Source organism: Oncorhynchus gorbuscha, linkage group LG09 (assembly GCF_021184085.1).
Source record: "Oncorhynchus gorbuscha isolate QuinsamMale2020 ecotype Even-year linkage group LG09, OgorEven_v1.0, whole genome shotgun sequence".
NCBI lineage: Eukaryota > Metazoa > Chordata > Actinopteri > Salmoniformes > Salmonidae > Oncorhynchus > Oncorhynchus gorbuscha.
Genome location: NC_060181.1, coordinates 29,037,793 through 29,049,047, shown reverse-complemented (window position 1 = coordinate 29,049,047; position 11,255 = coordinate 29,037,793).

Below are 11,255 nucleotides of genomic sequence, written 5' to 3'. Positions count from 1 at the left end.
TGTGAGTATAACAGAACTCATATTGGCAGGCAAAATCCTGAGTTGAAATCAAAACAGGAAGTCAGAAATCTGAGCTTTGTTTTTATTCACCAGAGTCCCCAATGAAATCCCCTTGAGATATGAATGATGTTGCACTACCAAGGGGTTCCACTAGATGTCATCCATCAATACAAATTATAATGAGACTTCTATGATGTTGTGGAAGTGAATGATAGCAGAATCAGTCAGGTGTCTGGCAGTCAGCCATTTTCTGATCATGTTTATTCCTCGTGGTAGTCTCTTGCGTTCCATCACGAAGACAAGAAGGAGTACTCCGGTTGGAACTTTATTGAAGCTATATGTTAAAAACATCCTAATGATTGATTCTGTACTTAGTTTGAGTTGTTTCTTTGACCGGTAATATCACTTTTTGAAGTTTTCACTGACCAGAATTAGCGTGCTAACAAAAGAAGGTATTTGGACATAATTTGGACACTTTCGAACAAAACAAAAATGTATTGTGGACCTGGGATTCCTGGAGTGCTTTCTGCTTTCTGTGCCGTCTCAGATTATTGCATGCGTTTCTTTTTCCGTAAAGTTTTTTTTAAATCTGACACAGCGGTTGCATTAAGGAGAGGTATATCTATAATTCCATGTGTATAACTTGTATTATCATTCCACATTTATGATGAGCATTTCTGTTGAATGATGTGGCTATGCAAAATCACTGGATGTTTTTGGAACTAGTGAATCTAATACGCCAATGTAAACTCAGATTTTCTGATATAAATATTTATCAAACAAAACATGCATGTATTGTGTAACATGAAGTCCTATGAGTGTCATCTGATGAAGATTATCAAAGGTTAGTGATTCATTTAATCTCTATATGTGCTTTTCTCTCTCTCTCTCTCTTTGGCTGATAAAATTGGCTGTGTATTTTAGTGAGTTGTTGGTGACCTAACATAATCGTTTGTGGTGCTTTCCCCGTAAATCCTATTTGAAACTGGTGGGATTAACAACAAGACTACCTTGAAAACAATATAAAATACATGTGTGTTTGAGGAATTTTAATAATGAGATTTCTGTTCTTTTGAATATGGCACCCTGTACTATAACTGGTTGATGTTTTATCGCTCCCGGTAACGGAATCTCAGCATGTCCGGAGACGAGCCTTCCTCTTCATCCTCATCCCTGAGGAGGATGTTGTTGAGACCAGCAGTACAATACCGTAGACCTGGGGCCTTGTTACCACAACTACACACAGTAACCCAAGCTGGAAGACACAGGAGGTTTCCTTAATGACGAGAGAATTAATTTCACATGACGTTTTGTTCCCGGACTGCGTCATACCGTGAGCATAATTTGTGCCCTTCCTCTTATTTCTCAGGTATTTCATACACAGTGTCTAACCCTGCAAAGTGTGTGCATGCATGAGTTTGTAATGCGGCAACAGGCCATGTATTTATCATTCAGAATCCCAAGAGAGTACGTTGTTCTCCCGGTCCTTCTTCTACCATCATTTCCTAACAATAGAACGTTACTAATCCTTCCACAGCTGGTGCAGTGTCAGTGAGAGAAGACGAAGGGAAATTGACACACACAGAGACAGAGAGAGAGACCGGCAAAGAGAGACAGAGAGAGAGACAGAGAGAGACAGACAAAGAGAGAGAGACAGAGAGAGAGAGGGAGAGAGAGGGAGAGAGAGACCAAGCGAGACCGAGAGAGACCGAGGGAGACCGAGACACAGAGAGAAAGATCGAGAGAGAGAGAGAGAGGGAGACTGAGAGAAAGAGACAGAGAGAGACCGAGAGAAAGAGACAGAGCGAGACCGAGAGAGAGAGAGATAGAGAGAGCGACCGAGAGAGAGAGAGAGATAGAGAGACCGAGAGAGAGATAGAGACCGAGAGAGAGATAGAGAGAGAAAGAGAGAGAGAGAGAGAGAGAGATAGACAGAGAGAGAGAGAGAGAGAGACCGAGAGAGAGAGACCGAGAGAGAGAGAGAAAGAAAGAGAGAGAGAGAGAGAGAAAGAGAGAGAGAGACCGAGAGAGAGAAGACAGAGAAGGGAGAAGACAGAAGGGCACACTGTTGCTAGGGAGGGAACCACTGCAGAAGTGGGAGAAACGAATGAAACGAATACTCTGATATACAGAATGAGGGGGCAATGCAGCCTGCTTGGGATGCAATACAAATGAATACTCTGAATAGCCTTTTATATGACTATGGGGATAGGAGGAAAATAAACACTTTCTATTTGCAATTTCATTTAACATATATTATGAACTAAAGGTAAAATTATTATTTGAGCAGATTTAGGCTGGCCACAGACATTATGGACAGGATGAAATTGGTTGAGAACGGCCCTGCCAGACATCCAAGCAGGCAGTACACTCAATCTCTACACTTAGTCCCCTCTCTCCCTCTACACCCTCCTCACTAACAATAAAAAATAAAAAGCTACATTCTTAAAGAACTGGCAAATTTGTTCTGGAAAGAGGTGCCTCCATCAGCAGTATGTGCTGGATGGTAATGATATACACTCCTGCATGGCTACAGTAGCAGCTCGGCTTGGCCACGCCTTACCCCCTCCCTCACCCCTCCCTAGCCCTGTTACCTGACTCAGCGAGACCATCTTCCCATTAACTGTCCCTTTTAATGTCCCCTCTCTCTCCCTCCCTCTAGTTCCCCTCGCTCTCCCTCCCTCTAGTTCCCCTCGCTCTCCCTCCCTCTAGTTCCCCTCGCTCTCCCTCCCTCTAGTTCCCTCGCTCTCCTCCCTCTAGTTCCCCTCGCTCTCCCTCCCTCTAGTTCCCCTCGCTCTCCCTCCCTCTAGTTCCCCTCGCTCTCCCTCCCTCTAGTTCCCCTCGCTCTCCCTCCCTCTAGTTCCCCTCGCTCTCCCTCCCTCTAGTTCCCCTCGCTCTCCCTCCCTCTAGTTCCCCTCGCTCTCCCTCCCTCTAGTTCCCCTCGCTCTCCCTCCCTCTAGTTCCCCTCACTCTCCCTCCCTCTAGTTCCCCTCACTCTCCCTCCCTCTAGTTCCCCTCACTCTCCCTCCCTCCCTCCCTCTAGTTCCCCTCACTCTCCCTCCCTCCCTCCCTCTAGTTCCCCTCACTCTCCCTCCCTCTAGTTCCCCTCACTCTCCCTCCCTCTAGTTCCCCTCCCTCTCCCTCCCTCTAGTTCCCCTCACTCTCCCTCCCTCTAGTTCCCCTCACTCTCCCTCCCTCTAGTTCCCCTCCCTCTCCCTCCCTCTAGTTCCCCTCACTCTCCCTCCCTCCCTCTCGTTCCCCACACTCTCCCTCCCTCTAGTTCCCCTCACTCTCCCTCCCTCTCGTTCCCCTCACTCTCCCTCCCTCTCGTTCCCCTCACTCTCCCTCCCTCTCGTTCCCCTCACTCTCCCTCCCTCTCGTTCCCCTCACTCTCCCTCCCTCTCGTTCCCCTCACTCTCCCTCCCTCTCGTTCCCCTCACTCTCCCTCCCTCTCGTTCCCCTCACTCTCCCTCCCTCTCGTTCCCCTCACTCTCCCTCCCTCTAGTTCCCCTCACTCTCCATCCCTCTAGTTCCCCTCACTCTCCCTCCCTCTAGTCCCCCTCACTCTCCCTCCCTCTAGTTCCCCTCACTCTCCCTCTAGTTCCCCTCACTCTCCCTCTACTCCCCTCACTCTCCCTCCCTCCCTCTCATTCCCCACTCTCCCTCCCTCTAGTTCCCCTCACTCTCCCTCCCTCCCTCTCGTTCCCCTCACTCTCCCTCCCTCCCTCTCATTCCCCACTCTCCCTCCCTCTAGTTCCCCTCACTCTCCCTCCCTCCCTCTCTCGTTCCCCACACTCTCCCTCCCTCTAGTTCCCCTCACTCTCCCTCCCTCTCGTTCCCCCACACTCTCCCTCCCTCTCGTTCCCCACACTCTCCCTCCCTCTAGTTCCCCTCCCTCCATCTACTTCCCCTCACTCTCCCTCCCTCTAGTTCCCCTCCCTCCATCTCGTTCCCCTCACTCTCCCTCCCTCCATCTCATTCCCCTCACTCTCCCTCCCTCCATCTCGTTCCCCTCACTCTCCCTACCTCTCGTTCCCCTCACTCTCCCTCCCTCTCGTTCCCCTCACTCTCCCTCCCTCTCGTTCCCCTCACTCTCCCTCCCTCTCGTTCCCCTCACTCTCCCTCCCTCTCGTTCCCCTCACTCTCCCTCCCTCTCGTTCCCCTCACTCTCCCTCCCTCTCATTCCCCTCACTCTCCCTCCCTCTCATTCCCCTCACTCTCCATCCCTCTCGTTCCCCTCACTCTCCCTCGCTCTCGTTCCCCTCACTCTCCCTCCCTCTAGTTCCCCTCACTCTCCCTCCCTCTAGTTCCCCTCACTCTCCCTCCCTCTAGTTCCCCTCACTCTCCCTCCCTCTAGTTCCCCTCACTCTCCCTCCCTCTAGTTCCCCTCACTCTCCCTCCCTCTAGTTCCCCTCACTCTCCCTCCCTCTCGTTCCCCACACTCTCCCTCCCTCCCTCTCGTTCCCCACACTCTCCCTCCCTCGCCTGTTTCCCTGTTCTCCCGTCACCTCTCCCCACCCCCCACTTGCGCACACAAGAACATGCGCACACACACACCTGGCAGATGTGACAATATGAAATCAGGTTAGGGCCAGCTCTGCTGAACCAGCCAGCCAGACGTAACAGAGGTGATACATTAAATCTAATCACCCTGGTGTTGTCCAGTTGGGACCTGCTGCTCTCAGATCAGTGATTAGTTAGCTCCTGACTAACACATCACACACACTGCTTCCCCCACCCTTACACGTCACTTCAACACACAGCCACTCAGATACACGGCACATTGAAGTGTACACAGACACTGAAACACACACCAAACCACAGATCCAAACCACAGACAGGGTTCCTAAATTAACCAAATCCCTTTGCAATCACAATGTTTCATTGTGGATCCAAATAAAGTATTATCAAAGTGTGTGTGTTGCTCTCTGAGTTCATATCTGAATTTATATCATTTATACTAACTTTCAACATTCAACAATAGTATACATTCACCATCACCACTGGGTCTGTCTGAGCTGGTCCAATCTCTCTCAATACATTCCATTTAAATTAATGCAGATGATTACACTATAAATAAAAATGAGTGTTTCCATGGCAATGCGGATCTCATCAATGCAGAATCTCTCACCAGGAGTGTTTTGGGCAGATATGATCCCTGAGATGCTGTGTGATGCCTGGTTCTAGTTTTCTTTGGATCCCCAATGCAATAGTCCATGAATCTCATGTATAACTTAAAGACAAGACGTCCAGGGCAATATTCACACTTCCACTGATGGGATGTGCTGCAGTTTGTACCAGAGCCTTTTACATTCAGACATACAGAGGGCAAGTCAAAAAGTAAAGTGGGCCCAGCATGGATCCTTGCGGGACCTCTTGAGGGACCCACATAGGACTTTTCCTTTTCCTGCCTGTTTAATGGCTGTGAGGCACACACAGTGCTGTGTGGCAGGGAAGGTCAGAGTAATACAGGAAGGGAGCCTGCAGTGTGACTATAGAGGCAGAGCAGAGCGATCCAGTAAGTGCTGACGGGGCAGTGAGGGACAGACAGGTCGTCAGGGGATGATGTATGGCCCTTATTCTCCTCCTCTGTCTCCTGGATAAGCTGTTCCAGGAGCGCACGCACACAGCTCACTGAATCATCAGGTCACTGCCAGAGGGTGAGACTAGGGCCTCGGACACTCCACAATGGCTGATCACAGTGAGGTTACACTGGTGTCAAGGGGTGTTTGTGTGCGTTTACATGCGAGTCCAGACGTGCAAAAAAAAAAATATATATATATATATATATCTATATACACACAAGTCAGTATATATGTATGTATAAATATATACACAACTCTCCTCCTCCCCATCTTTCTATGGCTGGCTGGCTGGCTGGCTGGCTGGCAGCTTGGCTCTCTCAGGGAATAAAGTGCCCACATTAACAACTAGCTCTCATATTTACACCCCCGTAACAAGCACATCTTACAAGTTTAATTTCTATGACTTATCTATGAGTCCATCCCTACGGGGCAGGGTATCATTCACAAGACAGCACTGGAAATAGAAAATTAGACACACTTACAAACTCATATTTTGCACAACCTTCACAATAACGATGTGATGTTCCAATCACAGCAATAACACTGGAAAGAGAGAACAGCTTTTAATAGAGATTCATAATTGCATTCACGGCTCATCAAACTCATACCTGTGGAAACAGAAGAGTGGTGAGAGGAAGAGAGCAGGAAACAAAACAAAAGAACAGCAGATTCCCCTGCTCAGCCTCTACAGGGAGTCGGAGTGAAAGAAGAGAAAAGGGCTAGATGATGCAGTGTTCTGTGCACCCAGAGAGACAGGTATAACAAGCTGTGTGCCTGGGAGGGAACGAGGCCTGCTCTTTCTAGTCTCTAGTCTGTGTGAGTCACACACCACACACACCTTAGACTGAGACCAGAGGGTCTTGTCATCATACTGCGCCCTATAGGATACCACATCATCACATACTACCTCTGGTACATCTCCACCTCTTTCACCCTCCCCATCTCTTTCTCCTCCACTCTCTCCACCTCTCCCCCCCTCACTCCCTCTCTTTCTACCTCTCTCTCCACCTCTCTCTCCCCCTCTCCCCACCTCTTTCTCCCCCCCTCTCACCCCCACTCTTTCCATCTCTTTCTCCTCTCTCTCCATCTCTTTCTCCCCCACTCTCTCCACCTCTTTCTCCCCCTCTCTCCATCTCTTTCTCCCCACTCTCTCCACCTCTTTCTCCCCACTCTCTCCACCTCTTTCTCCCCCACTCTCTCCACCTCTTTCTCCCCCACTCTCTCCACCTCTTTCTCCCCCCTCTCCACCTCTTCTCCCCCACTCTCTCCACCTCTCTCTCCCCCCTCTCTCTCCACCTCTTTCTCCCCCACTCTCTCCACCTCTTTCTCCCTCTCTCCATCTCTTTCTCCCCCACTCTCTCCACCTCTTCTCCCCCCCTCACTCCCTCTCTTTCTACCTCTCCTCCACCTCTCTCTCCCTCTCTCTCCACCTCTTTCTCCCACTCTCTCCACCTCTTTCTCCCCCTCTCTCCATCTCTTTCTCCCCCACTCTCTCCACCTCTTTCTCCCCCCTCACTCCCTCTCTTTCTACCTCTCTCTCCACCTCTCTCCCCCCTCTCCCCACCTCTTCTCCCCCTCTCACCCCCACTCTTTCCATCTCTTTCTCCCCCCACTCTCTCCACCTCTCTCTCCCCCCCTCTCTCCATCTCTCTCTCCTCTCTCTCCAGCTCTTTCTCCCCCCTCTCTCCCCCTCTCTCTCTATCTCTTTCTCCCCCCACTCTTTCCATCTCTTTCTCCCCCACTCTCTCCACCTCTCTCCCCCTCTCCATCTCTTCTCCCCACTCTCTCCACCTCTTTCTCCCCCTCTCTCCATCTCTTTCTCCCCCACTCTCTCCACCTCTTTCTCCCCCTCTCTCTTTCTCCCCCACTCTCTCCACCTCTTTCTCCCCCCTCCCTTTCTTCTCCCCCACTCTCTCCCCCATCGCTTTCTCCCCCACTCTCTCCGCCTCTTTCTCCCCCTCTCTCTCTCCCCCACTCTCTCCACCTTTCTCTTTTCTCTCTTTCTCCCCTCTCTCTCTCCCCCACTCTCTCCACCTTTCTCTCTCTCTCTCTCTTTCTCCCCCACTCTCTCCACCTCTTTCTCCCCCATCTCTTTCTCCCCCACTCTCTCCACCTCTTTCTCCCTCTCTCTCCCCCATCTCTTTCTCCCCCTCTCTCTCTCCACCTCTTTCTCCCTCCATCTCTTTCTCCCCCACTCTCTCCATCTCTTTCTCTCCATCTCTTTTCCCCCCTCTTTCTCCCCCCCTCTCCCCCCCAGCTCTTTCTCCCCCACTCTCTCCCCCTCTCTCCCCCTCTCCATCTCCTCCACTCCACCTCTTTCTCCCACTCTCTCCCCCCATCTCTTTCTCCCCTTTTCTCTCCATCTCTTTTTCCCCCTCTCTCCCAGCTCTTTATCCCCCACTCCATCTCTTTCTCCCCCTCACTCTCTCCACCTCTTTTCTCCCCCAATCTCTCCACCTCTTCTCCCCCACTCTCTCCACCTTTCTCCCCCACTCTCTCCACCTCTTTCTACCCCACTCTCTCCACCTCTTCCTCCCCCACTCTCTCCACCTCTTCCTCCACCACTCTCTCCACCTCTTTCTCCCCCACTCTCTCCACCTCTTTCTCCCCACTCTCTCCACCTCTCTCCCCCACTCTCTCCACCTCTTTCTCCCCCACTCTCTCCACCTCTTTCTCCCCCACTCTCTCCACCTCTTTCTCCCCCACTCTCTCCATCTCTTTCTCCACCTCTTCTCCCCTCTCTTTCTCCACCACTCTCCACCTCTTTCTCCCCCTCTTCTCCCCCACTCTCTCCATCTCTTTCTCCCCCACTCTCTCCACCTCTTTCTACCCCACTCTCTCCACCTCTTTCTACCCCACTCTCTCCACCTCTTCCTCCACCACTCTCTCACCTCTTTCTCCCCCACTCTCTCCACCCTCTTTCTCCCCCACTCTCTCCACCTCTTTCTCCCCCACTCTCTCCACCTCTTTCTCCCCCCACTCTCTCCACCTCTTTCTCCCCCACTCTCTCCATCTCTTCTCCACCTCTTTCTCCCTCTCTTTCTCCACCACTCTCTCCACCTCTTTCTCCCCCTCTCTTTCTCCCCCACTCTCTCCATCTCTTCTCCCCCACTCTCTCCACCTCTTTCTCCCCCAATCTCTCCACCTCTTTCTCCCACACTCTCTCCACCCTTTCTCCCCACTCTCTCCCCCCACTCTCTCCACCCTTTCTCCCCCACTCTCTCCACCTCTTTCTCCCCCACCTCTCCATCTCTTTCTCGATCTCTTTCTCCACCACTCTCTCCACCACTCTCTCCACCTCTTCTCCACCTCTTCTCCCTCTCTTTCTCCCCCTCTCTTTCTCCCCCTGTCTCTCCACCTCTTTCTCCCTCTCTCTCTCCACCTCTTTCTCCCTCTCTCTCTCTCCACCTCTTTCTCCCTCTCTCTCTCTCCACCTCTTTCTCCCTCTCTCTCTCTCCACCTGTTTCTCCCTCTCTCTCTCTCCACCTCTTTCTCCCTCTCTCTCTCTCCACCTCTTCGTACAAAAAAAGTTTTATGCCAGAAAACTAAAAATATGTTTTTATTGTACAGGTTTGTGTTTTTAGCTGTTTAGTAGTAGTTTTTTTTACCCGTTGCTTGCCTCTTGAACAGGACCCAGTTAGCGTTTTCTCTGAGTAGGCTTGGACGGTGTCCAGATTGTTATACCTTTATTCTGACCTTGTGTCATCCCGGGATATTCGGTAATACCGGCACTGGAAGCAAGGTTCGCTATTTTCAATCCGAAAGTTAGCAATGTTAACAAGCACATATTAAATCCATTTAACATTACATTTAACATTTAAGTCATTTAGCAGACGCTCTTATCCAGAGCGACTTACAAATTGGTGCATTCACCTTATGACATCCAGTGGAACAACCACTTTACAATAGTGCATCTAAATATTTTAAGGGGGGGTGAGAAGGATTACTTTATCCTATCCTAGGTATTCCTTAAAGAGGTGGGGTTTCAGGTGTCTCCGGAAGGTGGTGATTGACTCCGCTGTCCTGGTGTCGTGAGGGAGTTTGTTCCACCATTGGGGAGCCAGAGCAGCGAACAGTTTTGACTGAGCTGAGCGGGAACTGTACTCTCAGTGGTAGGGAGGCGAGCAGGCCAGAGGTGGATGAACGCAGTGCCCTTATTTGGGTGTAGGGCCTGATCAGAGCCTGGAGGTACTGAGGTGCCGTTCCCCCTCACAGCTCCGTAGGCAAGCACCATGGTCTTGTAGCGGATGCGAGCTTCAACTGGAAGCCAGTGGAGAGAGCGGAGGAGCGGGGTGACGTGAGAGAACTTGGGAAGGTTGAACACTAGACGGGCTGCGGCGTTCTGGATGAGTTGTAGGGGTTTAATGGCACAGGCAGGGGAGCCCAGCCAACAGCGAGTTGCAGTAATCCAGACGGGAGATGACAAGTGCCTGGATTAGGACCTGCTCCGCTTCCTGTGTGAGGCAGGGTCGTACTCTGCGGATGTTGTAGAGCATGAACCTACAGGAACGGGCCACCGCCTTGATGTTAGTTGAGAACGACAGTTTGTTGTCCAGGATCACGCCAAGGTTCATAGCGCTCTGGGAGGAGGACACAATGGAGTTGTCAACCGTGATGGCGAGATCATGGAACGGGCAGTCCTTCCCCGGGAGGAAGAGCAGCTCCGTCTTGCCGAAGTTCAGCTTGAGGTGGTGATCCGTCATCCACACTGATATGTCTGCCAGACATGCAGAGATGCGATCGCCACCTGGTCATCAGAAGGGGGAAAGGAGAAGATTAATTGTGTGTCGTCTGCATAGCAATGATAGGAGAGACCATGTGAGGTTATGACAGAGCCAAGTGACTTGGTGTATAGCGAGAATAGGAGAGGGCCTAGAACAGAGCCCTGGGGGACACCAGTGGTGAGAGCGCGTGGTGAGGAGACAGATTCTCGCCACGCCACCTGGTAGGAGCGACCTGTCAGGTAGGACGCAATCCAAGCGTGGGCCACGCCGGGAGATGCCCAACTCGGAGAGGGTGGAGAGGAGGATCTGATGGTTCACAGTATCGAAGGCAGCCGATAGGTCTAGAAGGATGAGAGCAGAGGAGAGAGAGTTAGCTTTAGCGGTGCGGAGCGCCTCCGTGATACAGAGAAGAGCAGTCTCCAGTTGAATGACTAGTCTTGAAACCTGACTGATTTGGATCAAGAAAGGTCATTCTGAGAGAGATAGCGGGAGAGCTGACCAAGGACGGCACGTTCAAGAGTTTTGAGAGAAAAGAAAGAAGGGATACTGGTCTGTAGTTGTTGACATCGGAGGGATCGAGTGTAGGTTTTTTCAGAAGGGGTGCAACTCTCGCTCTCTTGAAGACGGAAGGGACGTAGCCAGCGGTCAGGGATAAGTTGATGAGCGAGGTGAGGTAAGGGAGAAGGTCTCCGGAAATGGTCTGGAGAAGAGTGAGGGGATAGGTCGAGCGGGCAGGTTGTTGGGCGGCCGGCCGTCACAAGACGCGAGATTTCATCTGGAGAGAGAGGGGAGAAAGAGGTCAGAGCACAGGGTAGGGCAGTGTGAGCAGAACCAGCGGTGTTGTTTGACTTAGCAAACGAGGATCGGATGTCGTCGATCTTCTTTTCAAAATGGTTGACGAAGTCATCTGCAGAGAGGGAGGAGGGGGGAGGGGGAGGAGGATTCA